Source organism: Pelodiscus sinensis, chromosome 1, assembly GCF_049634645.1.
Source record: "Pelodiscus sinensis isolate JC-2024 chromosome 1, ASM4963464v1, whole genome shotgun sequence".
NCBI lineage: Eukaryota > Metazoa > Chordata > Testudines > Trionychidae > Pelodiscus > Pelodiscus sinensis.
This window is the reverse complement of record NC_134711.1, coordinates 30500215-30526902: the sequence shown is the minus strand read 5'-3', so window position 1 is coordinate 30526902 and position 26688 is coordinate 30500215. Positions and strand designations below refer to the sequence as shown.

The 26688-nt window shown below is 42.8% G+C and overlaps 1 long non-coding RNA gene across 3 annotated transcripts in view; it reads right to left on the bottom strand.

Moving 5' to 3' along the window:
- The window catches only part of LOC142829182 (uncharacterized), an 80703-nt gene that overhangs the window by 35434 nt on the left and 18581 nt on the right, over window positions 1-26688 (bottom strand). For 2 of the 3 annotated variants that reach the window (XR_012903578.1, XR_012903579.1), the window contains exons 3-4: window positions 15866-15930; window positions 14727-14817 (exon numbers count right to left, since the gene is read on the bottom strand). This is a non-coding gene — a long non-coding RNA (uncharacterized LOC142829182). Of the gene's footprint in view, window positions 1-12587; window positions 14818-15865; window positions 15931-26688 lie in introns of those variants that run through there. The other variant, XR_012903577.1, reaches the window with a different exon arrangement.

Sequence of the window (26688 nt, the reverse complement as noted above, 5' to 3'; positions counted from 1 at the left end):
CGGTGGCTGGAAAGGATCCCCAGCAGGAGTGGGGTTGATGGCAGGCAGAGGGAATCCCTCAGCCCTGTCTGGACCCCCAGCAGCAGCAGCAGCAGGGTCAGCAGGAAGCCCTGGCCCAGCTGTGAACCCTAATGGAGAGGGGCCGGCAGTGGCTGGGGAGAATCCTAGTTCAAGGAAGGTGACCCCGGGAGCCCTGGCATGGGGTCAGCAGTGGGGAGGGAAGCCCAGGCTCCAGGGATGCCCACAGCCCTCAGAGGAACCTTGACCTCCCCTGGTCTGGCAAACTCTGTGATTCGGGACTACTCATGTCCTGAAGGTGCCAGACCAGGGAGGTTCATCCCTACACCAGTGTCTTCCTCCTCATTTCCAAACTTACAGCAAAACTTCTTGTTATTAGTCCTTGAGTACATGACCTTGAAGTTTGCACTATTAAATTTCATCACATTTCTATTATTTCATTTTCCAAGGTCATCCACATCTTCTTTGTATGATATTCTGGTTCTCCTCTATATTGGCAATACCTCCCATTTTTGTCATCCGCAAATTTTATTAACACTCCTTTTTGTGCCAAAAATGTTAAATAAATTAGGTCTCAATGCTAATATCCTTCACTAGTAACCTGACAGTTCACTTCAGTATGGCCTATTATAATCCAGTAAACCAGTTCCTTATCTACTTTACCATGCTCGAATTAATCTCCATCTTCTCTAATTTAACCAATAACTCCCCATGTGGAACTGTATCAAATGCCTTACTGAAATGCAGGCAGATTAGATCTACTGCATTTCCTTTGTCTAAAAGAAAAAAAAAATCAGTATACCTCTCTGAAGGAGATCACTTTGGTCAGGCATGAGCTACCTATTATAAAACCAGGTTGTATTTTATCCTAATAACTGTTTACCTCTTTGTCTTTAATTACTTTCTCTTTTAAAATTTCATCCAAGACTTTACATACACTTTTTTCCATTTTTTAAAAATAGGCATTATACTAGCAATTCTCTGGTTATAGGGTGTGGCCCACAGCTTTACAGATTCATTAAAAATTCTTCCTCATGAGCTTTCAATTTCATATTTCAGTTCCTTTATCACTCTTGGATTGAGGTTATCTGGCACTCCGATGTAGTTGTAGCATCACCTTTTGTTGGTTCAGTGACTTTTTGGTAAAGAAATTGGTCAGCTATCACAGTTTCCTTTTTCCAGGAAAATCTGAGCCCTACTATTATTTGTAGCAATTCTCCTATAATTTATATTTGGAGAATATAAATTATACAATTCTCAGTAGTACTTATTTAATTAAAAACATTGGAGACCTTTTCCAGATCATATCTTGGGGATCTGTGTGTACCATCCTCATGTACCCCATGTGCTATCCCTGGGGAATCTCTGAACGCTTTCTTTCCCAAAGTGATTATGATCCAACAGGTTTTATCTTTTCCATCTCTTCCATATTTCCATAAAATATGAGGTTTTTGTGATTAGATAAAGAAATGAAGCAAGCAACCAGTATTTTCACTCTCTGATACCTATCAGCAATTTCTTAATCACAGTGAGCAAGCTTGATTTCCTTGATCATAAAGAAAAATGTTTTTTCAGCACAATGACTCTGTAAATATGGAGGGTTAATGTATAAGCTATCAATGAGGAAAAATATTTCCACCAGTATTTTGATTACTTCCAATAATATCAAATATGACCTCAAATCTTTGTTTTTAATTTTTACTTGGAAACATGGATAATATCAAGTAGCAATTTGTAAAAATCATATGTTATGCTTCATTTTGCTTTCCTGTGCACAATTATTAGGCATGCATTATAAATTGGCATAGTATACAGATCACAAACCTTATAGCATACCATATAGATGTCTAATTTCATGGTGATGCCTAGAGAGTCAACTCTAGTGCTTATATTCTCCATCATCTCTGAGCTCTAAAGACTTCCATTAACTTAATAGGTTTTGCATCAGGCCCACGGTGAATTAAAATGAACAAGTCATATAAATCCTTCAAAATGGTTTTTGACTGACCCTGAGGGCTCTTCTTCACTGTAGCATATGAACTTATAAAAGAGTAAACTTTCCAAGCAATCCATAGTAAAAGACATACTCAAACTCCTTCATTTTCAATCAAAATGTATCTGCTTATTTTTCATGCGTAACTCTTAAAATTTATCCCATGCTATCTCAATCATATTACACTTCAAAGTGCACAGAAACAGAACTTGAGCAGGCAAATGATTTCAAACATTCCTTTTGTTCTTCTCATAAAAAATATTAGAATCCCTCCTGGGTTATTCATTATATTGTAGAGAACTTGAAATAATCAAAAAGCATAGCATTTCTCCTCACACTCATTATACAAACAGTATGGCTAGCTTCACTCAACACTTTGCAGAGAGCTGTTCAGTTATCAAATGTACACAAAGAAGGTGCCTAAAGTATTAAAATCCATTCAAATAGAATGATGCAAAATTTTCACAGTGGAAGTCTAACCTATCAAAGATTATCCCCCCTCCCCCAGTTTTTAGGTTGAAATAAATGGAGGGGGTTAACGGTAAATAAGTCTGGCCTGGTCTAATTAACACTATATATGAAAGTCACTGTTTTAGTATATGAAACATGAAATTCATACGAATGACTCTCATAATCAGAGCTCTCTCAATGCTTACAATAGAAACAGCACTCAGAAATATATAATTTCAAGACTTTTAAGAATTATGTCATTAAAACTTCAGCAGCCATCAATTTAGGGATCTGTTGAATACTCAAGAAACTCAACCTACTTTTCTTCTTTGCACAGGCCTTCTGAAGAAACCAATTTAGAAAAACAAGCAAACAAAAAACAGACCATAGCCCCGATCTCATGTCAGTTCTTTTTCACTAAATCTCCACTCCAGACAAATGAAAAAATTACTTTTGTCAGTCATTGCTAGTAACAGGCCAGAGCTATTATATCCAACAATGTTTCAAATCTAGAGTTTCTTTTCAGCTCCTTATAGTGTGTGGTTTCAAAAGGGTGAAATTGGTATCTGGATGAGAACTTCTCCAGAGTTCTGGAGTGTTCAGATCCAGGCTTTCTGTTTCCGGTATCTTTAGATCTCTAATCGCTACAGATCCATATACAATTTTCAAGAATGTCTTGATGATAAAAGTTATTCTTCAGAATAACCAAAGTTAACTTTCTGAAGGAGGAATCAGGATCCTGCATTCCACTGCCCCCCCCCCCCCTTGTGGCCCCTAATAAGTTACTTATGTGTTTTGGTATTAAGGGATGGATTTCTAAATCAAGACTTCTGAAATGTCTCTTCCACAGGAAAAGGTATTACAGAAACTCCTAGATAAAGCAAAGTGTTATTTTGCCTTTTCTTTTTATCCGTGGGTATTATTCCTATTATGTGCTGTGTGCTGTAAAGGCAATGCAATGAAATTCATTATACTAACTCAACGTTCTGTTCACCTTGCCTCTAATAATTTATTTTTTACTATACTCATCTGCAAGTGTGGTGTGGAGAATTGCAGCTGACAGATATGGAAAAAATTCAACTACACTTACTTAGATACTTCTGTTGGTAAAATATGAGGAGAACTGACTCTATGGATTGTTTGTGTTAATGTAGGTTTCTCCACTGCTGAGACAGAATGACAAATATTTTCTTACACATTATTTCATCTGCTATCCTCATCCTAACTTAGTATCAACTGAAAATCTTGCAAAGATGGTTGAAAAAAAATATTTATTTTATTTTTTTTGTTTTGAATTATGTGAATTGTAATCTCCTGAACATAAAAGAATAAAGGTAACATTTAACAAACAGTCAGAAAGCAGGTTAGTTTGAGAGCAATCTTTTGAACTGAATGAACAAAGGTGTCATACTCCTAAAACATCTGGGCATGCTCACCTTAACACAGAGTTATTCACTATTTTCTTTATTACTGTGACGGGGCAGAGATGCCCCGCACTGGGGGCCGCCCGATGGCTGCATGTTTAGTGGCTCTCAGGGGGAGGCTGGGAGGCCCCGAGCAGGGCAGCCCGCGAACGGCTGCCTGAGTGGCTCCCCAACAAACCACGGGGCGGTGCGCCAGCTGTTCGCGGGCGGTGGCGGGGGCGAGACGGCCAGCAGAGCTGGGGATTCCCAGTGACGTCACCAGGCTGGTTATGTCACCCCGTAGCCATTGCACCGGGCCAGAAACAAGCCGACGCCGGGCCGGGTGGGGCCTCGCCGACGGGCCGCAGCACAGGGATTTAAACCCCAGCTGGGAGCGACGTGGGGGGAGGGGGGGAGTGCTGAGAGCGTCCTTCCCTGGGAGAGGACGATGGATGGGCCCCAAGCCAAGGAGGTAAGCCCCGACTCGGCGGGTCAACCCCAGGTGGGGAGAGGAAGCAGCCCAGGGTGGGCAAAGGGAGCCTTTGGGCTGGCGTGTTTCGGCTAAGGCCCCACCAGCCGGACCGGACAAGCCTGACGTCTGAGTCCTTAGGGCCCTGGGCTGGGGTCCGTGAGAGGGGGTGGGCCCGGACCCCCCTCTCCCCATCGTGGGAGACAAACCAACTGACATCTCGAAGGAGATCTGGGAAACTAATAGTACAGTTAACTGGGACGCCGAGAGGCGATCTTTAGGGTGATGGATTCACGGGACTAGGGGAAGAAACTGGAAGGACAAACATCCACCCCTGGGAGTGTAGGGGGGCACATTTACAATCACTTATACAAAGCTAGCAAAGCAAAGATCCCAGGCAAAACTAGAATACTCATATGTTTGGTGCTGTACAAAACCATTTCAAAATAATGGGCTGGCCATTTCAAAATCTGTACTCCTGCTTTCCTTAGGAAATAATGCTTATTTCAAGTTTTGGTATTTTAAAATAGCATTAGTGTGGACAATCCAGTGCTGCTAATTTGAAATAGTTGGCCTCCAGAAGCCTCTCAAAACTGCACTTGTGGCCTCTCTGGCCACACCTGCCAACTCCATTGCTCCCCTTCTGCGGTGCTTAAAACAGGAGAAGGGGAGCTGGAGAAGGGCTTGTGGCATGTGGTACGTGGCCAGTTTGGCAAGCCTCATGCCAAACTGCATTAGCCAATGGAGCCATGAGCAACCCCAGCACCATCACTGCCAGCACTCCCGTAGCACCCTCGGCTGCCACTGGCCAGAGTTGCAGGAGAGCACCGGCTTAGACTGGTACAGAGATCTTGGACCTCACTGAAGTCTGGGGTGAGCAGACCAATCTCCAGAATCTCTGGACCAGAAAGAGGAATGCTGACGTGTATGGCTAACAAAGGCCACACCCGGACACTCAACCCTGTCTGGATGAAAATAAAAGAGCGCCGGCAGGTCTACAACAAAGGAGCAGAGTGAGCACTCTGGGGTGGCACCACACATTTGCCACTATTATGAACAGCTTGATGCAATCCTGGGAGGGAGGCCACTCACCTCCCCCCATTGTCATCGAGTCCAGTGTCAGCCTCCGTGAGGGATGAAGAGGAGGAGGAGGCCAGCCAGGTGACCATACCTGCCAGCCAGGACCTGCTGCTAACCCTGGAGCCAGTGCCCCCCACTCTCCCGCAGGATGTCACCCAGGCACTTCAGTGGAGTTCTATAACTTTCCCTATACACATGCTGGAGCAGGCGTCAGGCTGCAATGGGTTTCATGCTCTTCGTTCAGCCTACTCAGCCTGGCGGTTGCACAACAGCCTGTGTATGTGGATGTAAATTGATCACCAGTTCGGAGCACTCAGCCCCATGACACTGTTACTCAGGAGCCCCTCAGTCCTTTGCACAAGGTTCCTGGAGAGGCCTGCCTTACTCCAGCCTCTGGGGTGGACACCTTCCCACGACAAGCCACCACTAAAGAGGCTGGGGTCATGGAAACACATAGCAGTGCTGCACACAGCACAGGGTCATGCACACACTCAGGCAGCATCCACTCCCAGTCAAGCGCAGCAAAGCGGAAGAGACTGATCCCATCCATGGGAACCTGCCAGGGAGGGAAAGAAGAAGGGAACCCAGTAGCACTCTGTCTAGCAAGAGGCTTCTGCCACTCACACATACATCCCCCAACACCCGACCCCCCTCCTCCAGTGGGCAGGGATAGAATTTCTCTCTCTGTGGGACACCATCAGTGCCGAACCTGGCATATGCAGGACATGGAAAGATGTTGACTCTACACTCCCCCCCCCCCATTCTCCTCTCCCAGTCACAGGCTCCTGGCCTAGCCAGCAACTTCCCACGTCTGTTTGTCCTCAGGCCATGGACGTAGCAATGGTCCCCTGGGATGTCCATGTCCCTGCAGGAAAGTGCCCACTGTCAAGGCAACATATTGCCTTTCTCAAAATACATTCCCATGGCCTAAACCAAGACCTTCGATGTCAGCTCAGAGACTAGGGCTAGGTTTCCTACACAGTCTCTCCTGGGATGATTGCCCTTGTAACTTTTCTTCACACTGGGCCAGCTGAGAGTGTAGCATGTCCACCACCTCCCACGCATCTTCCTGACTCCACAGGATCTACAGGAGGAAATACACCCAGGAAGACCTAATGAGGGGGCAGATGACCTGCCTCCAGTCCCTCATCCAGGAGCTCAGTGATGGAGTGCATTGCCTAGTGCGTGGAGTGGTCCACCAGCCACATCCCTGTTCCATTCCCCCGTGGCTTACCTTCCTATCCGCTGCCCCCAGTAGGCCTCCAGGGCTCCAGAAAACAGGGCAGTGGTACCTCTCAGGCAACCAAAGGTTCTCAAGGTAACCGAGGCAGTTGCCAGTCCCAGCACCATCCCAGAGCCCTACTCCCCTCCCCCATTCCAGGTTCTTTCCCCAGTTCCTCCTTTATTGTATATCCACCTATTCCCTAGTCCTGTTATTTCATAAAAGAAGGGTTTGGGGGTTTTTTTGCTCTGCAGCGGCAGGGGGAAAGTTGGAAAGGTGGTCAGGGAAATAGAGGGATGGGGGAGGAAAGTCACACAGAGGGAATGCAGGAGCCCCCTGTGGAGAGGCACAGGGGAGAGTCTCCTAGCTGCCCTTTACCGAAATTCTCCCTCAAGGTCTCTCTGATGAGCACTGCCCCTTGATGTGCTCATCAAATGGCACTGGTGTCTGTATGCTCAAATGCCTAGCCAGTCATTCAGCCTCTGCTCCCCACCCTGAGAGGAAAGTTTCCCCATTGCTCTCACAGAGGTTGTAGAGCATACATCAGGCTCCACAACATGAAGGAGATGTCGTGCTCACTGAGGTCCAGGCAGATGAGGAGACTCTAGAACCTCCCATTTATGCAGCTCAACTCATGCTCCACCACTATGTGGCACCTGCTAAGCCTGATGTTGAAGTGCTCCATGGAGAGGTCTAGGCAGCCCATGTTGGGCTTCATTAGCCAGGGGAGCAACCGATAGGCTGTATTGCCCAGGATGCAGATGTGCATGTCCACATCCTGTACTCTGATGGTGCAGTCTGTGAAAAAAGTACCAGTGTGCATCTTTCAGAACAGGCATGAGTTCTGGAAGATGCAGGCATTGTGCGCCTTCCCTGACCACCTGACATTGATGTTGGTGAAGTATCCCTTGTGGTCCATGAGGGCCTGCAGCACCATGGAGAAATATCCCTTCCTGTTGATGTAGTCTGAGGCACAGTGGTTGGAGCCAGGATGGGGATGTGAATGCCATCCCCCGCCCATGCAGTCAGGGAAGTCGATGGCGGGAAAGCCAACCATGATGCTCTCCACAGTCCCCAGAATGATGACCCTCCATAGCAGCACATGGTTTATGGTCTTGGCCAATTGCAAGAGCAGGATTTCCCCACACCAAACTGGTTCCCGACTGAGTGGTAGCTGTCCCATGTGATGGCGACACACTGTTTGGGGGGCCCCAGGAAAATGTCCTGTCACTTGAAGGCAGGGGTGAGCCACGCGCAGAGCTCAGGAAAGGTGGCCTTCTGCATGCAGAAGTTCTGCTGCCACTGCTTGTCATCCTACCAGTCCAAACTGGTCTCTCTCCACCAGAAGTAGCATTTGAGGATGTCCAGGGGATTGAGGGGCATTTGCAGCAGCAGGACCTCAGAGAGCAGGGCCTCTGGTCCAGGCTGGTCATCATCCTGCTGGAGCAGCATGTGGGCAGTCTGTTTGAACTGCACCACAAGGCGAGGCACGAAGTCCATGAACCTGGCACTACTTTGCAGGAGCTTCTGCTCCATGTTGTAAGTACTGTGGCATCCACAAGGGCAACCAGAGCACATTGAGTGTTTTTTGTGTTCCACGAGGGGGCAGGCAGTGGAGGAGTGGTGTGAGAGACGCGGCCATAAGAGAGGAGCCCCCGAAAGCATGTGTCCCAGCTTGCCTGACCAAGAAGCCATACAAAGTGTCTGCCCTCCTTGGGCCCTACCCAGAGTGCTTCTAAGGACTGTAAGTCCGAGGCAGGCTCCAATCAGTGAGGACACGCTATTTCAAAATCATTTTGACTTATTTTGATTCTCCCCCATAATAGGGATGTGCTATTTTGATTTCGTTAGGTTGGGAATTATTCTTTTGTTTTTACTTCTTTTAAAATTATTTCCTAGTGAGATATACACTAAGTGACCTGCTAATGAAGAAGTGAACCTAATTGCAAGTGGCTATATTGCATAATTTGGAATCTCAATAGTTGTCTTAGAAAACTGGTGACTTAATGTTCATATTTCAACCATGCATTTGCAGGAAGCAAAATTTTTACCAAGAGCAAAATCAGTTTTCTAGATACAAAAGTGTGCAGTCTCTGATCTTCCCACAGTTAGGCCATGGTCAGAGAATACAGATGGGTCCCAAAGGATTCCCCTTTCTAGCATTTTACTTATTTTTTGTTACATGGATTTGACTACTATATGTTTTTAATAATTTTTAGAAATATATTCTATAAAGTTTAAACATTTCTTATTATGGAAGAGATCTACAAGGAGAAAAATATTCTGAGGAAATATTCTTTTTCCATTTAAAATATTTCTTTCAGTTTATTTAAATATAAATTAGATGAACATTTATCATCCAGAAATAGTCATTGCAAGAGAGATAGATGAACTATTTACTTAAATAACTTGATGGAGCCAATGCTTTTTCTCTAGCTGCATACAGACACTGATCAAGAAGTACACAGTAAATCCCTTCCATGCTTTGTCTGCATTATCTTGTTTCAAGGAAAACACACGCTCCTTAAGTTAAGTTACAATAATCAAATTGATCTGCACAACTCAGTCTCAAGCTATGTACTTTAAACTTTATTTCTAAGAGTTAGTCTGGGTGTGCTGCTCTGTTCCGTTAACTTAAATGCCTTACGATCTTCAGCTCAATGCAAATTCCTAGGAGAACACAGACAGCAGTGGATACCATTAAATGTTTCCTTATTAAACAAACACAATTCTGGCTGGGCTTTGAATAAAGAATAAAATAACATTTAGCAATCTAATAATGTATTTTCCCTCTTGACACATTAGGGAGACTAAAATAATCATCAACTTGCTCTTGGACAATGGATCAGATTTTGCACTGACTTATAAGCCATGCAGCCCCACTGATGTAAATCGGTTCACATGCTGAAAATGAATGTGGAATTTGATACACTTAGTATTGTTTCCCCAGACATGATAAGGGATTTATTCTCCCTTGCTGATCTAGAGTCAGATTTAACTGTGAAGTTGCCCCACTGCATTCTTAGTGGGTATCAGAAGAACAAAGCAAATTTTGTATAGGCTAAAAACAAAGCAGAGCTAAGTTGATCCTGGAAAAACAGACATGGTTGTCTGTTGTTAGCTTTGAAGTATCCTATTTAGTTATGAGGCTCTAAGATCATCATGATTTTTGGCACAGGAAGCAAACACATAACCTCTCTCTATAGCAGTAGAGGGCAAAATATGGTCCACGGGCTGCCTCTGACCCATGAAACATTGGGATCCAGCTTCCCATGACTCTCCAAGCTGCAAATGTCCTGAGGGCCAGTGGAGCAGTCAGGCAGACTGCCTGCCTGGTTCAGTCCCACATGATGCTCAAAGCGGCTCGTTTCTGGGACAAGCATGTCTCTGTGAGTATGTCTACACTACAAAGTTAATTCGAACTAACAAAAGTTAGTTCGAATTAACTTTGATAGGTGCTACACAGGAAAACCGCTATTTCGAACTTAATTCAAACTAGCGGAGTGCTTAATTCGAACTAGGTAAACCTCATTCTACAAGGACTAACGCCTAGTTCGAATTAAGGGCTGTGTAGCCACTTAATTCGAACTAGTGGGAGGCTAGCCCTCCCCAGCTTGCCCTGGTGGCCACTCTGGGAACCACTAGGGAAACTCGTCTGCCCTCCTCCCGGCCCCGGAGCCCTTAAAGGGGCACGGGCTGGCTACTGTGCCCGTGCTAGGTGCAAGCCTGCCAGCACCCAGCCAGCAGACCCTGCACATGGCACGGCACGAACCAGCCACCCGCTGCCACCCAGCCCTCTGCCTCTTCCCGGGACCAGGCTGGTGGCTCCCAGGAGCCTGCCCGGGTCCACAAGAGGCGGGCACCCACCTGGTCTAGTGCGGAGATCGTGGACCTCATCCACGACCTCTGCACTAGGCACAGGAAAGTGGCCGTCTAGGGCAGGAGAGCTGCCAGCCTGGCCACCCAGGAGCAGGTTTGCATGAAAATCAGGGTGGTCCAGTGAGACCCCCGACCCTGAGCCCTGAGCTTCGAATTGCCATACTGGGTCAGACCAAAGGTCCATCTAGCCCAGTAGCCTGTCTGCCAACAGCGGCCAACACTAGGGACCCTGGAGGGGATGGACCGAAGACAATGACCAAGCCATTTGTCTCGTGCCATCCCTCTTCAGCCTTCCACAAACAGAGGCCAGGGACACCATTTCTACCCCCTGGCTAATAGCACTCCATGGACCCAACCTCCATGAATTTATCTAACTTCTCTTTAAACTCTGTTATAGTTCTAGCCTTCACAGCCTCCTGCAGCAAGGTGTTCCACAGGTTGACCTCTATCATATCCCCCCTCAGTCTCCTCTTTTCTAAGCTGAAAAGTCCCAGTCTCTTTAGCCTCTCTTCATATGGGACCTATTCCAAACCCCTGATCATTTTAGTTGCCCTCCCCTCGCCCATCCTCTCTCTTCCCCTCTCCCACCTCCTTTTCCCAGTCTCCCCGAGTTTTGTTCAATAAAGAGAGTTTCTATTTTTGAACACATGGGTCCTTTATTTTGTACATCAGGAAGGGGGGGCTAGGGAGGAGTAAGTGGAAGGAGGTGAGGGAGGAATGGGGTACGAGCCCCCAATGGAGAGGACTGGGCTGGCTCAGCGGGCTCCTCGGAGTGGAAGCTCTCCTGCAGCCCCCCGATTGACCCCCCCCCCCCCCGGATGGCAGCCTGCAGCAAGTGCAGCCGGACTGATGGCCGAGTGCTGTGATGTGCCGAGTGTGGGCACTCAGGGCACTCCAAGCCAGGACTGCTTTGCAAGTGAAGAGCCCCTGAGAACTGTCTGTCTGGGGTGGAGGTCGAGTCCCTTTAAGCACAGCCCTCGGCTAGCCTGAGCAAAACGCTAATTCGAACTAGTTTTTAGGTCTAAATGCACTAGTTCGAATTAGCTTAGTTTGAATTAACTAATTCGAATTAAGATAGTTCGAATTAGTGCTGTAGTGTAGACATATCCTGTGTGTGCACCTCTTGGGGAAGTAGGCTCCCGCCGCCAGTACCATCTCTGCAGATACTTTTGGCTGGAAACAAGCCTTGCCCTCACTCCAATCCTTTTCAAGGGCTTATCATATTGGGACACAAAGGCACTCAGTGCTGATCCAGGTCTGCTCTTATTGAAGACAATAGTAGTTATGCCTTTATTTTCAGTGGAAGCATGCCATTCTAGAAAGTACACATTGAACCTCTAGTCCAGCACCTGCAGGATCTGACCAGTGCCAAACCAAAGAATTTACCAAACCACAGGAGGTCAATATTGTCTAGCAGCATTACCAACACTTCCTCGGCTTACTGGGCTCTTAGAAGATATTTAGGGCTAAATTAGAGCTAAATGTAAGGGGACTGTTACCCCTTACTAAAACTCTGTGGGAGTTTTTTGGTTTACCAGCTTCAGAAGGGGAAGGGTTCATGAGACTGACAGACCCCAGAGACAATGGAAAGCAGTCAACACTCCAGCTCAGCCTGACTGACAGGTTGTAAGTGGGGATTGTTCTGGCTCTGTCTCTGAACAAACAAGCTGTGTGCAGAAGAGGTCCTGCAAAGACAGAGAGCTGAAAGAGGAGTACAAGAAGAAGTCCTGCAGCGACAGAACCAGACACAGACAGGCCAAGCAGTGCAGACCCTGTGTTGAGCAGCAGACTGGCAGTGCTCAGAAAGCCAAAAGGAACAGAGAAGCAACACAAGGAGCTGGAACAGCCAAGCAGCACAGCCTGCAGCTGGATGTGGTGAGCTACTGGGACCTGCAAAGTGTGGGGAAAGGCTCTGGACTGGGAGAGGGGTCTGGCCACTTAGAGACTGAGGCTGTGTGGTCACTGCCAGTGCAAGCGTGTCCAGCCTGCAGCCCCTTGCAGCACATCCAGGGCTTCTAAGGAAGAGACTGCGAACTGTCCTTACACTCTGCAGACTGCTGTGTTGATGTCCCTGTGCTACAGAGCAGGGCTGTGTGTTCTCATTTAACCATTCTCATTGTTTCTTATTCTATTCTCTTTAATCAGTTGATGTTTAATAAATTGTATTTGCTTTGAACCTTATGAAGTGATCACTGGGCCAAGAAGGCCTGCAGTGTAAAGAGAGCACCTCGGAGTGGGGACACCCTAACTCCTGCCCCTAGTGACTACAAGGTCAGGGATTAAGCCCCAGGAAACCTGGGCCCAGCCTTGTTGGGGTTTCAAGGGCTCTGCTACTCAGGAGAGTGGAGGGGGAGCCCTCAGGATCAGGGAGCCGTGGGGTAAAGGAAGTGGGAGCGGGGACTCAGATCCTTTCGCTGGTTCATTTCACCGGGGTGTATAGAAGCCAGGAAAGTTCCCCACAAGAGCGGGACCATTCCCCCGCTTACATAAATAGTAGCACAGTAAACTGAACGCCAGGATAGGTGACCGTCAACAAGCTTTATGGGACTACAGAAAACTTGGCCACAAACATGATAAGCTAACTAAAATTTTGCCAGCCTACGGATGTTTCTCGACCAGAGAGTGCTGGACTAGAGAAGTTCAACCTGTACAGAGGCTTCACTTCTTTCTGGGGATACTGGTAAAACAAAGTGAATGGGCAAGAAATATCTGCGCACAGACAACAGGGTCTGACCAGAATTTGATTATTAATAATTTTCTGCTTAAGAAAATGTCCTCTACATTTGAATGCACTTTCTTTTGAGAATAGCAGCAAAGATGCTATAAGTATATCTTCTACAAAGCATGTTCTTATTGGATCTTATTTATACAAAATCAGATCTATTTTCTAAAATGTCTGGAGATTTGAGGCGTTACTTTTAAATGTTTGACTTTGGCTTCTCAAAGCAAAACTTATTATCTATTTATTTTCAGTTGGTTCACCAAATATCACAGAAAATTGGCAACTCAGATCTAAAATATGTTACTGTCTCACCTTATTCATGCAAGAAAACAGTGCCTGAAATATTTTTAAAGGGTAAAATTTTCAATATTTTTGCTATTTTATAACATTAGTAAGTATTCTGGTCATTTGGAGACAGTATTAGGTTTCTGGAGTTCACTTAAAAAGCTGCTGGATCTTCCTGAGTTTCTGTCGAGATTGTTTTATTTAAATTGTTTTCCCCATTAAGAAATAAAACATGGAAAATAAAATATTTAATTACAATAGCTGTGTAAATTATACAACACATGCCAATGCTACTTTAATCTGTACCCAGTTTCCCACCCTTATAATCTATGATACATCTAGAAAAAGTATGTTAGCACAACATTAAGATTAAAATAACAAGCACTGAAGAGTTACAAAATATAAGAATTAAAATAGCATATGCAACTTTAATTTGGCTCCCTTTACACATTATGATAAAGTCTTTAATTACTTGATAATATACCTTTTTTTTCCACCTGGTGCCAGAGACCCTGTTTCATTCAGGGAATGGGTAGCTATTCAACATTTCATTTTATGTTCCACATTCATTCACACTCCGGCCAAACCCTGGCACTGAATGTAAAATTATTCATTTCCTCATGAGTATTACTATGTTGGTCTTGCAATACTATATGTGTTTCACAAACACTAATACATTTATCTTCACAACTCCTTCGGGAAATTAGGTGGTATTATTTTTCCAGTTTCTATTTTCTCTGCTCTCAAATCCTCTGCCTGGTATCACACTGTCCCTAGTATATGGAAGGAACTATTTCACGGAACATCACATTCAACTCCTAGTACATCTACACTGCACACTTATTTTGAAATAAGCTATTCAGAATAGTTATTCCGAAATAGCTTATTTCAAAATAGCACGTCTATACTGCAGGGAAGCCACACAATTAGTCCAAGGCAGGTTCCCCTAGTGTGGACATGCTATCTTGATTTACAGCCCGAGGAGGCACTGGGGAGGAATAACTTAGAATAGCCCTGGTGAGGGGCTATTTCGAAATAGCCGAAGTGGAGCGTCTACACACACCTTATTTCACGATGGCTATTTTAGAATAGGCATTATTCTTCGTAGAATGAGTTTTACAGATTTCTGAATAAGCCGTCCCTTTTTTTGAAATAACGCTAGTTATCTCGAAATAATAGTGCAGTGTAGATGCACCCCTACAGACCTGGGATGAAGCAAGCTCAGTCACTCTGTGATGATGATGCATTTGCGTTCTTGATTGCATGTGGAAACAGTGACGGCATGGAACATGTCCACTATAGATAAAACAGAGAAATTAGCTGCTATATTATCATGAGTTTCTACTAATCACATACAAACTAATTTTCAAATTTTCACAAGCATGGCAAAAGGCATGTCTAATTTATCCTTGACAAATTTGAAAATTCTGCTTCAAAGCACAGACACACTAGATCTTCACAATGAAAAATTTAAGATGAGCAAAACACCCACCAATGAAAATTTCAGCCCAAATGAATCATAGAATACTAGACCAGAAAAGGACATCAAGAGATCATCAAGTCCATTCTCCCACTCTCATGTCAGGACCAAGCACCATCTAGATCATCCCTGATAGATGTCTATCCAAACTGCTCTTAAATATCTCCAGTAATGGAGATTCCACAACCTCCCTAGGCAATTTATTCCAGTGTTTAGCCACCTTGACAGTTAGAAAGTTTTTCCTAATGTCCAACCTTGCTGCAATTTAAGCTCATTGCTTCTTGTCCTAATGGTTTAACTTTGGGAAAGTTATAAGCAACTAACATGATAATGGAACTTTAACCAGCTGCAGTGGTACCAACTCAACCTATATTATTGCCAGTTAGGTTCCCATTCTGTAGAATGCTGCGCTTCTCTTAGAAAGTACTAAGCACCTATAAAGTCAGTGGCTATTAAAAGGAATTAAAAGCACTCAGCACTTCTCAGGTTCTAGCTTCCCTTTGGCTGTAAGCTCTTTGAGGCAGGGACTTTGTTTTTACCTGGTAATGGAATACATAGTTCATAAAATGAATAGTTTAAATAATAGAATTGCATTTCCCTCAATGTACTACCAAAGACTGAGGTTCCACTTCTGAGTTTTTACTACCTTTGCTCTGGCTTCCAACTGTCTCAACTGCAATTATAGGGAGTTTCTCTTATCCCAGCTGTATGTCTCAGCAGAGCATGAAACTGCCAAATCCAGACAAAAAGGGAACAAGCAGGTGGTCTGGTGACAAGAAGTACCCTATAGCTGCAGTGAGGGGGTAAAGTGAGGGAGAAATCCCAGAAAGAAAAGAAACATGAAAAGGTATCTGGTTACCATACCCAGGTGATCTGTACACAACAGGACAGAAATGCTGACAGGAGCTGAAGTTTTGGGAAAGTGAGTGCTGAAAAATGAAAGAGAGAAATTTTCAGTCTGAAACACACACACAAATAGGAGAGCAGGATGGCACTTTTCTAGCAGAATTCAAAAACTTAATTACAGTCTAAAACATTCACTTTATGAGTGCTCATTTATAGAGGTACATAGGGAGTGTGAAGCTACAAGACAATACTGTTAACATATTACATGCACTTTCCATTCACTATGTATAGGTTCAAATAATGATAAATGGTGCAAAGTAGCAGGGAAGCAGGCCGAATGTACACAGTGAAGTTGTACTTGTGGAATAAAGCCAGACTATCCATCAAAGAGGTGCATCTGCACAGCAGCATTATTTCAGAGTCACAACCATTATTCTGAAATAACAATGTGAGTGTCTTCACAGGAATTCCGTTATCTCCAAATAATTCCAGAATAATGGACAGCTTATTCCAACATCTGTAAACCTCATTCCATGAGGAATAACACCTATTCTGAAACAGTTATTTCGGAATAGCAGTAGTGTGGATGCTTCACTGCTGCTATTTCAAAATAGCTTTTCCCTAGGGCCATTCAAACCAATTATTCCCCAGTGCCTCCTGGGGCTCTAAATTGAGGTATCATGTTCACATTAGTGAAGCCTGCCTCAGACTAGTTTTGAGGCTTCCCTGTAGTGTAGAAGTGCTATTTAGAAATACACTATTTTGGAGTATTTCTTCTGAAATAGCTTATTTCAAAATAAACGTGCAGTGTAGAAGTACCCTAAGTGACATTAACTCTCTATGGCTATGTCTAGACTATGCGGAAGATTCGGAAGAGGATATGCAAATTATGTGGGAATTTGTATATCTTCTTCCGATCTCACTTTCAAAAACAGCTTTTGAAAATGAAAGTCATCAGGACGCAGCTTTTTTGTCAACCCCCCTTTTTCAAAAAGCCACTTTTCCTCAAAAAACGAGGTTTATGCGGCTTTTCGAAAAAAGGAGGGGGGGTTGCTGAAAAAGCTGCGTCCCAACTAGTTTCACTTTCAAAAGCTCTGCTTTAGAAAGTAAGATTGGAAGTCTAGAGTCTAGACAAGCCCTATCATGTAACAACCACTAACAAACTTCTTACTATATGGGGGTATACAGAGTGAAGGCATGCATCCCACAGAGGTACAACAACTATGCAGAAACTAATGAAGGTTGAATTTGAACCCATGAGTGATTGGTTTAAAGACAGATCTGCTTTATAAAAATACCTTATATATGAATTGTAATAGAACATCATTCTATAGAATGTTTAAACCAATCTGTAGAGTCCTAGATCAGGGATATAATTCTTAGTCAGTTATGTGTAAGCTAGTGTAAAACTTAAGTACCAGCCCTCTGCCCAACAAACACACCTAGGATTTTCCATAAAAGAGCCTAATAATGGTTCCGGATTAAATCTGTGTGGTTTATTTTGTTTTGTTAATTTCTACTAGAAAAGACATGAGACATGATATCAATTACTAAAACTGACAAATTAGGGCAATAGTTATGAAGAGAAATTACAGACTATTTCCTGTTGGAATACTGCTTTCAGTAGAGATAAGAATGGCTAGACTAGAATAGAAGATTAGATTATAGAAGGAGTGGTAGGTGCTTGGTAAGTCCTTAGCACCTCCCCTGGCCAGGTACTCACATAGACAAGACCAAAAAAAACCAGGACAAAGAATAATACTTGAAGTAAGTTTAGTTAAAGTAAGTAATATACTACACATGTATACAGTACTGGATACCTTTTACTGATAAAGTTATTGGTAACACATCCTATGAAAAAGTAAGAACAAGTGAAAATGACCATAGATGGGCCAGAATCACTTTTCAGACTCACTTGACTTGTTGCCAGAAAATATATGCTTGAAGCTCCAATTTGGTAGAGTAACAGTATCATCCAGTGGCCATTTGGAATAATCCAAAATACAGTATTCCCTATGGATCTATGAATGAGAATATATACAACCCACTTCTTATATTAAAGAGGGGCACATGGAGCTAATTTAGCTGAGCTGATTTCTAACTATTAGCTTCATGTGTCTTGTCATTTTGCTGCTTTATTTTTATTGTTTTTACATTACTTCACATTACATTATTATTACATTTTTACTCAAGACAACATTAAAATGAGCATTTAAAACTATTCAGGCTATGAGGCTATTTAACTGGCTGATCAATAAGAAATAACTGCATTAGATATTTGGAGCTAGGCTTTGCTTTAAAGGCTCTGAGAAAGTGCATGCTGCAGCTGCACCAGTTTTAGCACTCTCAAAGCATATTCTAAATGCCTTTCCTGATACATCTGTTAGTTCTGCTGTCCAGTACAGCATATATCGACATTGCAGCTGGAAAGTATAATCCACAACTTGAAGAGACACACCTATGCTAGCATGCACACAGCAAGAGGGCCTAGCCTCCATAGCAGCATAAGCACACATATGTGGAGGCACATGAGGCCACTGCCATCCCCTGTGACTTTGTGGAATGCTGTTGCCATTGCCACTGGCACTAACACAGAACAGTATGTTTCTCTTCTGGATGGACTCGAGCAACTGGACAGGAGCACGATAAGTGTGTAGGTAAGGGAGGGGAAGTGAGCTGCTGGAACAGAGCCAAAAGAGGCAGCACATGGCCCCTGCAGTGCACTGAATTCTGGGAGCTGAGATATTCTGGCAAACCACACCTATCTCCTGCAGTTGGCCAATGGATGCCAGAGTCATTAGGAGGAAGGTGCTACCTATTGCCCGGTGACAAACATCTCCCTTCCTTGCTACTGGAACTGTTCACCTATCACCTCCAGCCCCATCCATTTCTCCCATCCGTTGATGTGAGTGTGTGGCATACAAGTATGAGATACATTCAGGTTTATTTATCCTTTCAAACACTGTAACTTTGCTGCTGGGTGTTTATTTTAATAAATATGGCTATTAAGAGTTCATGGTAACGTCATTACTATCCATTGTAATGCATAAAGAAAAATGTAATTACTCAGACCTTTGGATTCTTGCTCAGGTAACAAAAACTGTACTTTGGCAATGAAAAGCACATCTCTCTCTTTCTGTTTGCATGCCAATCAGAGTGCTAATAAAATGTTAATATCAAGTGAATCATTGTGAAAGGCCTGTAGCAGTTATTGGAAGAGTTTCCTGGAGAGCATATTGAAAGGTTTATGGTGAATGATGTAAAATCCAGTGATGACAGATGTGAAAGATCCATAGCAGATGCACTTAAAGTCCCATGGAGGCCAAAACAAGAGACTCAGGATCAAGAAAAGTTTAGCTGTAATTAAAGTATAGACAACAAGCATTTATCATTTTCTGCAGGTGACTGCATGATTTAGAATTCTTGAAGTTCTGACTTTTTGTTAATTTTTAGGAGGGCGAACATTTTTCATGGTGATGAATGCGACATTTTGGAAAGCTACTTTGAAGTGAAAATTCCCATTTCTGACTACTAATGATGAAGAATCAAGAGCAATAGTACCTAGGGGATTTGTACAAGGCCAGGAGCCAAGAGTTTCTGAGTTATATTCCCATTTAGCCCACTTGAGTTAGCTTTCTAATAATCTTCACTTGTACTCAGAAAACACTGTAACCATTTTTATCCTCCCCTTTTCAAGGATCAAGAAAATGAGACTTAAATCTAGGTGAAAGTCTCGCAGCAAGTCAAAATCAAAACTAGGATTGAAACCCAAGAGGCAAATTTTCCCATGTAAAACCACCTAATTAAGTGGCAATAAAACCAAGCATGAATTTAGCTTCAGCTTTCTGGAGTCTAGACTCACATCCTATTCCTAAAACACAAGACCAGAGTACCCTCTTGATGAACACTTGACAGCAAAGCTGGTCAATTAAACATAGTGAGCCTCTATTTCTCCTTCTATGAAATGGGGATAACATCAAATAGCTTCCTTCATGTGCATTACTTAAATCCTGATGATTGCTGGATTATTTTATTTAAAAAGTAGGATTACCAAAGATGAAGCTCTTATGCATTCAAGAGTATTGTGTTTCAACCAGCTGCTGCCAGTCTGTCTATCAGCATGCCATCAAGGTGCATCTGTCTCCCATCCAAGATGTCTGTGTCACTCTAGAACGGTGGTTGTCAAAGTGTGGTCCCCAGCCCACATGTGATTTGTGACCATCTTACAGGTGGGCCCTGGGCTCAGACCTCACCCCCTCCCCTGCAGTAGGGAATCTGCATTGGTGCTCTTTCCCCGTGCTCTCTCCTCCACCCCTCCCCCATTTGAGGTTGATGTGCCAGCACCAGGGTGGGGATAGATTTATGGGCTGGCTCTGGTTCACAAGGAAAGAAAGTGGCTCTGTGCACTGCCACTCCTTCTCCTGTGGACTGGGAGTATAGCAGCACAGGAAACTGCTTTCTTTGAGGCTTTCACTGCTGCTCCCATTGGCTGGAATTGCAGACAATGGGAGCAGCAGAGCATGGTGTCTGGGAGTGGCAGGAGGCACAGAGCCAGGTAAGCACTCCCATCTACCTCATGCTCAGACCCTGCACCCTAATCCCCTTCACACACACCTCCTGCTGAGACCCCACATCCGCACTCTACTCCCTCCCAAAGTCCCTACCCCTTCTTCAACCACCTTCCCATCGAGGCCCACACTCATCTTCATCCCTCTGCTGCACCTAGCCTCCCAGTGAGACTCCCACCTCCTGCCCGTTTCTGTACCCATTTTGTCATCATGGGTGATTGACTAGTGGTCTTCAGAAAGGTCTGCATTGAGTGGTGTGGGCCACGGGACAAAAATCACTTTGAGAACCACTGCTCAAGGTATAATATATCTTATGAAAGCCAGCTGCTCAGGAGCACATTAGAATATTGGCACGCTACAATCCCATACACAAACCTGACTTAATATAGTTAATATAGCTCCTGTTTCATTGTAGATCCCAAAAGATGCAAGACAGTTATGCAAAATCCTCTTCTTAGTTTGCACTTCCATTCCTGTTATGTATGCATTACCCTTAACATTGAAATTGTTCACTGGGCCCTCCTGTGAGCTTTTTGGCAAACATATAAGTACAGTTTCTTCAAATAGAAATGTATATAAAAATGCAACTATTTCATAGAACTATGAAACTCAATAGAACGTGAAAATCTCACTGTGATGCTCTGAATCTGGTTTAGCTAGCCCCCAGAGGACTTCCATTATATGAAGGACCAAAAGAAAAGTATCATGTCTGAGGCAGCTGGTTGATTCTTTGTGTACTGGCTTCTGAGGGAGGGACATTGCCAAACAACACTAATTAGAACAGCTCTAAAGACTAGATCAGTGCCAGGATGCCCTGGCTTACTGCTTTTTCCAGCAAACACACCACAAACATGCACCAAGCACGTCTTAGATGGCTCAAAAATGGCCCAATGTCAGAGAGTGCCACAGCCTGCTACACTCCCATCGTGCTTTGTGCTGAGCATCTTTTGGCATGCACATGCTGTGGCTTTCATCATAAAAAACCTCACAAAGACTCATGATTAGCACCAAGGTATTAGAATTCAGTACAACAATTCAAAGCAAACACACCTCCACATTTCCTGACTTTTTGTAAATGTTGTTATAACGTCTCACACTAAAAAGTCCCTTTTCATACAGCTCATTAAGAGGTTTTCCCAGATTTCCCAGCAATTTTGAAATGCCATCGTGCTGCCAGCTACATGTTATGTGGGTATGAATAAAGGCTTACCAAAGTCTGTAGCCTATATTCACAATGGATATGATGAAAGATGGATGCTATGAGCAGCTATGAGGCCTATGGGTTGAAACTGAACATGTACCCACTTTGTTTTTGAATAGGCAATATGATCTTTTACACATGTATATTTCTTTAAGTGAGTGTGTAATAGGTGAGAATATTTAACTATCTTCCCTTCCTTAATGGCATATTTTCATCATTTTCAATGCATATTTTTTAATATGAACATTTCCTTGGTAGACATTTTTTTTAACTTTCGTGGTAAGTTGCAACCTCAACTCAACTAAATTCTTGTCTGCTAATTTATAATGGCATTACATAATTGAGTACATTATGAAGAATTTATTCACTTTCCCAGCAGAATTTTTCTAATCAGTATAATTAGTATCTAACATTTTGCAAGTGATGTTGACCTCCTCTTCCCCTGGCCATTTGCTGACTGTGCAGTATTGCTCCCTTTCTGCTTTGTCTCCCTTCTGAGTCTCATATGCCCTCTTGTCTGTCTGTCTTTTCCACTGATTTGCTCTATAATTATCCTATCAATCTTCATCTCACTGTTTAAAACAGTTCTTTCAAAATATGCCTTTTTTTATTAGAGGGGACTCTTCTCTGGACCACTCTTTAAAGCTAGTTACTTTGTGTATTTCCCCAGGTCTGAATGCCAAATGATACTTCTTCCTGGGTTGGAACATGGCTTTAATACCATTATGTCAACTTTCCCTTTAGTCTCGACTGACTTGATCCAAGAGCTAATTGTATTGACATTAACCTGTTTTAACAAGCCTTAAAGTATCTATAAATCATTTCTTTAGTAGCTCTACTTATTGCAATACTTTGTTAATGTACCGTGTTGAAGTGACAAGTGGGCTGAAAAATCACTCCTGTCCTGTAATACAAGTGGCTTTCACGAAACTCTCTTTCCATGGACAAGGAGGCGCGTTTGATAATGTTGATTTAGAGCCCACAAGATCATATAATCCTGGTCCTTTTTTAAAAGTTTCAGTCTCATTCACTTGTATTATGCACAGACCAAACAGTTTGGAAAAGCAACCTCCAAATTATCTGTACTGAGAAATTTTATTTGCCTTGAATTCATATTTGTTTAAAGTGGCTTCTTTACTTAAAAGCCTTTTTAACATTCAGTTACTTCAGACCCCATTCTCTGATTGGTTTGGATGCAGCCCATTTTTGCTCCAATTTGCTTCAAAATGATGTCAATATTAGTAAAGCTCTTTGAAAGAAGGTACTATATAAATAGGAATATTTGCTTGTGAAGGACAGTCCATCTGTAGCAAGGTATCTCCACATGCCCTCCCACCTCCATTTAGAATATTGGCAGTAGTCTCCTTTAACGCATCACTATTTACTCTTCATGTTAGTGAAGTTACCATGGAATTTACATTAGTTCCCTCTCTAAGTCTCAAGAATGCCAAAAATAGCATAGTAAAATGAAACACCAAATTGCATAAAATGCTAATTTTTAAAGTGATACACACAATAATCCTCTTCTAACGCCTGTTAGCTTTTTTAATATTGCTCCAGTCACTTTCTCTCTCTCTGTATATTATATTATCAACTCCTTTCTGCATTCCTCAGGAGGTGTCAATCTTTGACTTGGATAATCTGTGGCATCCTGCATTTTATAATAGAATCCCTATGGTCTAAAACCCGTAGAAATTAGGGAGCTCACCACTGGAAAGTAGGAGAGAAATGACCAAGATGCTTGAGAACTCCAGATGGAGAGAAGCTGTGTCCTCCACCACACTAGCTCTAGACAGGGGCCAGACCTGCTGCCTCTAGCTCCGAACAGGGCTGTGCCCTCCACGGCATTAGCCCAGACTGCGCATCTTGCTACTGGCTCCATTGACTCCAGCCCTGGACGGAGCTGCCTTACCCGCTGCGAGCCCTGACCAGGACTACATCCCCTTGTTCTCCCTACCATGCCAGCCGTGACCAAGGCTGTGTTTCCCATCTTGTCAGCTCCAGTTGGAGCTGCACTCCTAGCTACTGGCTCTGCTGCCTCCAGCCCCGGCTGCATTCCCAACTATCAGCTTAGCCCGGGCTGCGCTTCTGAACCTGGCTAGCCGGGGCTCTCTGCTTCAGCAATATCCCTGATCCTGGATTTTAGAGGTTTTACATGTAGTAATTTGCCATGTTTCTATGTGCACATTGCATATATCAGGGAGTTCTAGCTAGATGCCAAAGGTTATGAAGAATCAGATTTGGAATGAGAAAAAACTATAACTACCATTGTATCAGTGCTGTTTATTCAAATGAAAAAATGACCAAAGTCACTGAAGTGTACCAAAGACACATTGTTTGAATTTATATTCCTTGAGATATAATAAATGCAAACTAAAGCACCAGGGCATGCTCAACATTGCGCCACTACACATGTCACACAGTATGTGAATGGTTTTACCAAGCTGTAGGTTTTGTGTTTCAAATACTTTTTCAGTTAATGGAGCAAAATCAACACCAACAGATGCTGGATGTATGGCATTAACAAACCTCCCAATCCCTCCTTTCCTTCTTGCCAGGAAACCTAAAGTTCAAGCTTGTGACAGCACCCAATGGGAAAGAGACTTTTCACCCTTCTGTTTGTAAGTTAGAAAAGCAGGATGAAATTCAGTCCTGTACTGGGGACCAGCACAACCTCTTAAGTCCTTAAGTAGCTTTTTTCAAATAAAAAGAAGGTGGTTTTGGAATGTATTTGTGAGATCCTATGGATTTGCGTTCATGTAATTTTTCCATTCCAACACCAGTGAATCCAGTCTGCTCCAAGAAATAGCAAAATTCCATTCTTCCAGGAACTAAATATTTCACACATGATTATGTTTAGCCATATACAGTGTGTTTGGCATTGTATGCTGCTGCGAAAAACTCACCTTTTGGGGAGGAGAGTGGAAACTACTGCATGTTTACAATGAAAAGAGTTTTGTTTCTTTCCAAACAATAAAAAGATTCACATAAATTATTTTGCTTAACACATGACAACATAGTACCTAATCCTATAACTATTGAAATCAATAAAAGTTTTGTCATCACCTTCACTTTCTCATTGAAAGGTCCCAAGATCTTTCAGTGGAGATCAACGTTTTAGCACAGAGCTGTATTTTGCATAAAGTGATAAGGAGACCTGAAACATATTTAACTAATTAATGTTGTGGCTGTAACTACAATAATTTATATACCCATTATATATCTTCCTATCACTGTATCTCTATTTCACATGAGGAAAGGAAAAAAGGGAATATACTCATATTTTAGTGATCACCTAATTTGTGCTCATAGATTAAATGGGCTTAATTTCAGAATATAGTGTAACTTATTATGTACTTCCATGTTACAAATGAGTTTATTATTTGGGTTGGTTTTCTTTTACCTTAGGACTAGCTGAATCATCCTTGATATTAAAGACAGCACTCCAAAGTGGTAACTATCAAAGATCATTTTGTACCGTAGGCGAGAAATGAATAAACATAGTTTCTGTCTCAGATTCTAATACTCTATGTGTGTTTTGGCTTTTTTACATATACGGTAATGAAAAGATTCAAAGATTCAAATCTGGCAGGATGGCAGAAATAGAGATTAACACCTATCCTAAAAGTACAAGTTTTTCAACATGCAATCAGAAGCATGTAATATTTTTAGTCAAAGGCATTTATTATGTGACTTACATACTAATTAGCAAGATTACATCAAAATGTCTTAACTTAGTGTATGTTAACCATGAGAAAACAATATTTTCCAAGTGCAGTTGTCAGAAAGTTCAAAAGGTAAAAGCATTGCTTATTGCCATGCATAGACTGGGGACTATGGCCCAGATTTTTAAAGGTACTTAGGCCATGCTGAGCTCAGCATTGTGACTAGCAGATTTAGGAACCTAAATGTCATTTTCAAATGGGATTTGGGTTCTTAAAATATGGGGCTATATCTGAAATGTTAAGGGGTTTATTACTTTTGGCACTTCTAAGTCTATAAATGTGGTCCCCTTTCTGAAAAATAGTATTATTTTGGTTATGTATACCATATACACAGGGCAACTAACTACATTCAGTCTTTTATTTTAGATTAACTAGCAATAAATCTTCATGAGAAAGCACAAAACATATGCAGTATGCAAAGCTCCAAAATGTGCTGTTTGGGCCCCCTATCAATAAAGCACTTACATACTTAAAATTAAGCTCTGTGATGGATGTTGGAATGTGTGGTATAATTAATAAATATTGTATATTAGGTGGCTATTTGGATGTGTTTTACTGTATTAATGAATTGGCTTAGCATAATAGGATGGTATGTGAAAAAAGAAGCAGGATGCAAAATAACTCCAGATGAGCCACCTGGTGGAAAACTCTTCAAAGTGGTTAACAATGTCTTAACTGTGAAGATGGAACCTCCAGGCTCCAGCCAAGTTACAAATTATGGTTAGTTAGTGCTGGGGGCCAAAAATGGACAAGAAACCATTTAAAAAGACAGAGATGAGGAAGTTATCGTAAGAAGTTTAGATTGAGAAACACACAGATATTGCAGGGCTGTGAGAAAAAGCTAGGGCTGCCTGGGTCACCATCACAGAATGATGAGACTGTTGGTAACACAGACAATCATATGGACTATTTTAAAATCCTTTTTCTTTTATGCTGTTTTATTCCTGCTCTTCAGATGAGGCAATACTTTGGTTTAAGAAGACTGTCTGGTCACTAGATTCCCCTCTGGTCTCATACACCTAAAGAAAGAACCTCATGTGCTGAACGCAAAGACCTGCTGTGGTTAGCAGAGTGGGTAGCCAGGACTCTGTAGCCAGTGCCTGGCCTCAGAGCAGTAGAATGGTATGATTTTGTCCAGGAGAGGTAAAGGCACAAGGCCTGACACTCAGTGAGCCTGGAGAGTAGACAGAATTGCAACTAAACATGTAAACCATGAAACCAATGGCTTAAGTGTTTTCATGGATTGGGCTTCATTCACCTATGATATGGCGAACTGGCCTGCAGGCAAGTTCACAGATCAGAGAAACTGATTCCAATGATGGGGCACAACTTTTTCCTCCTAGTTGT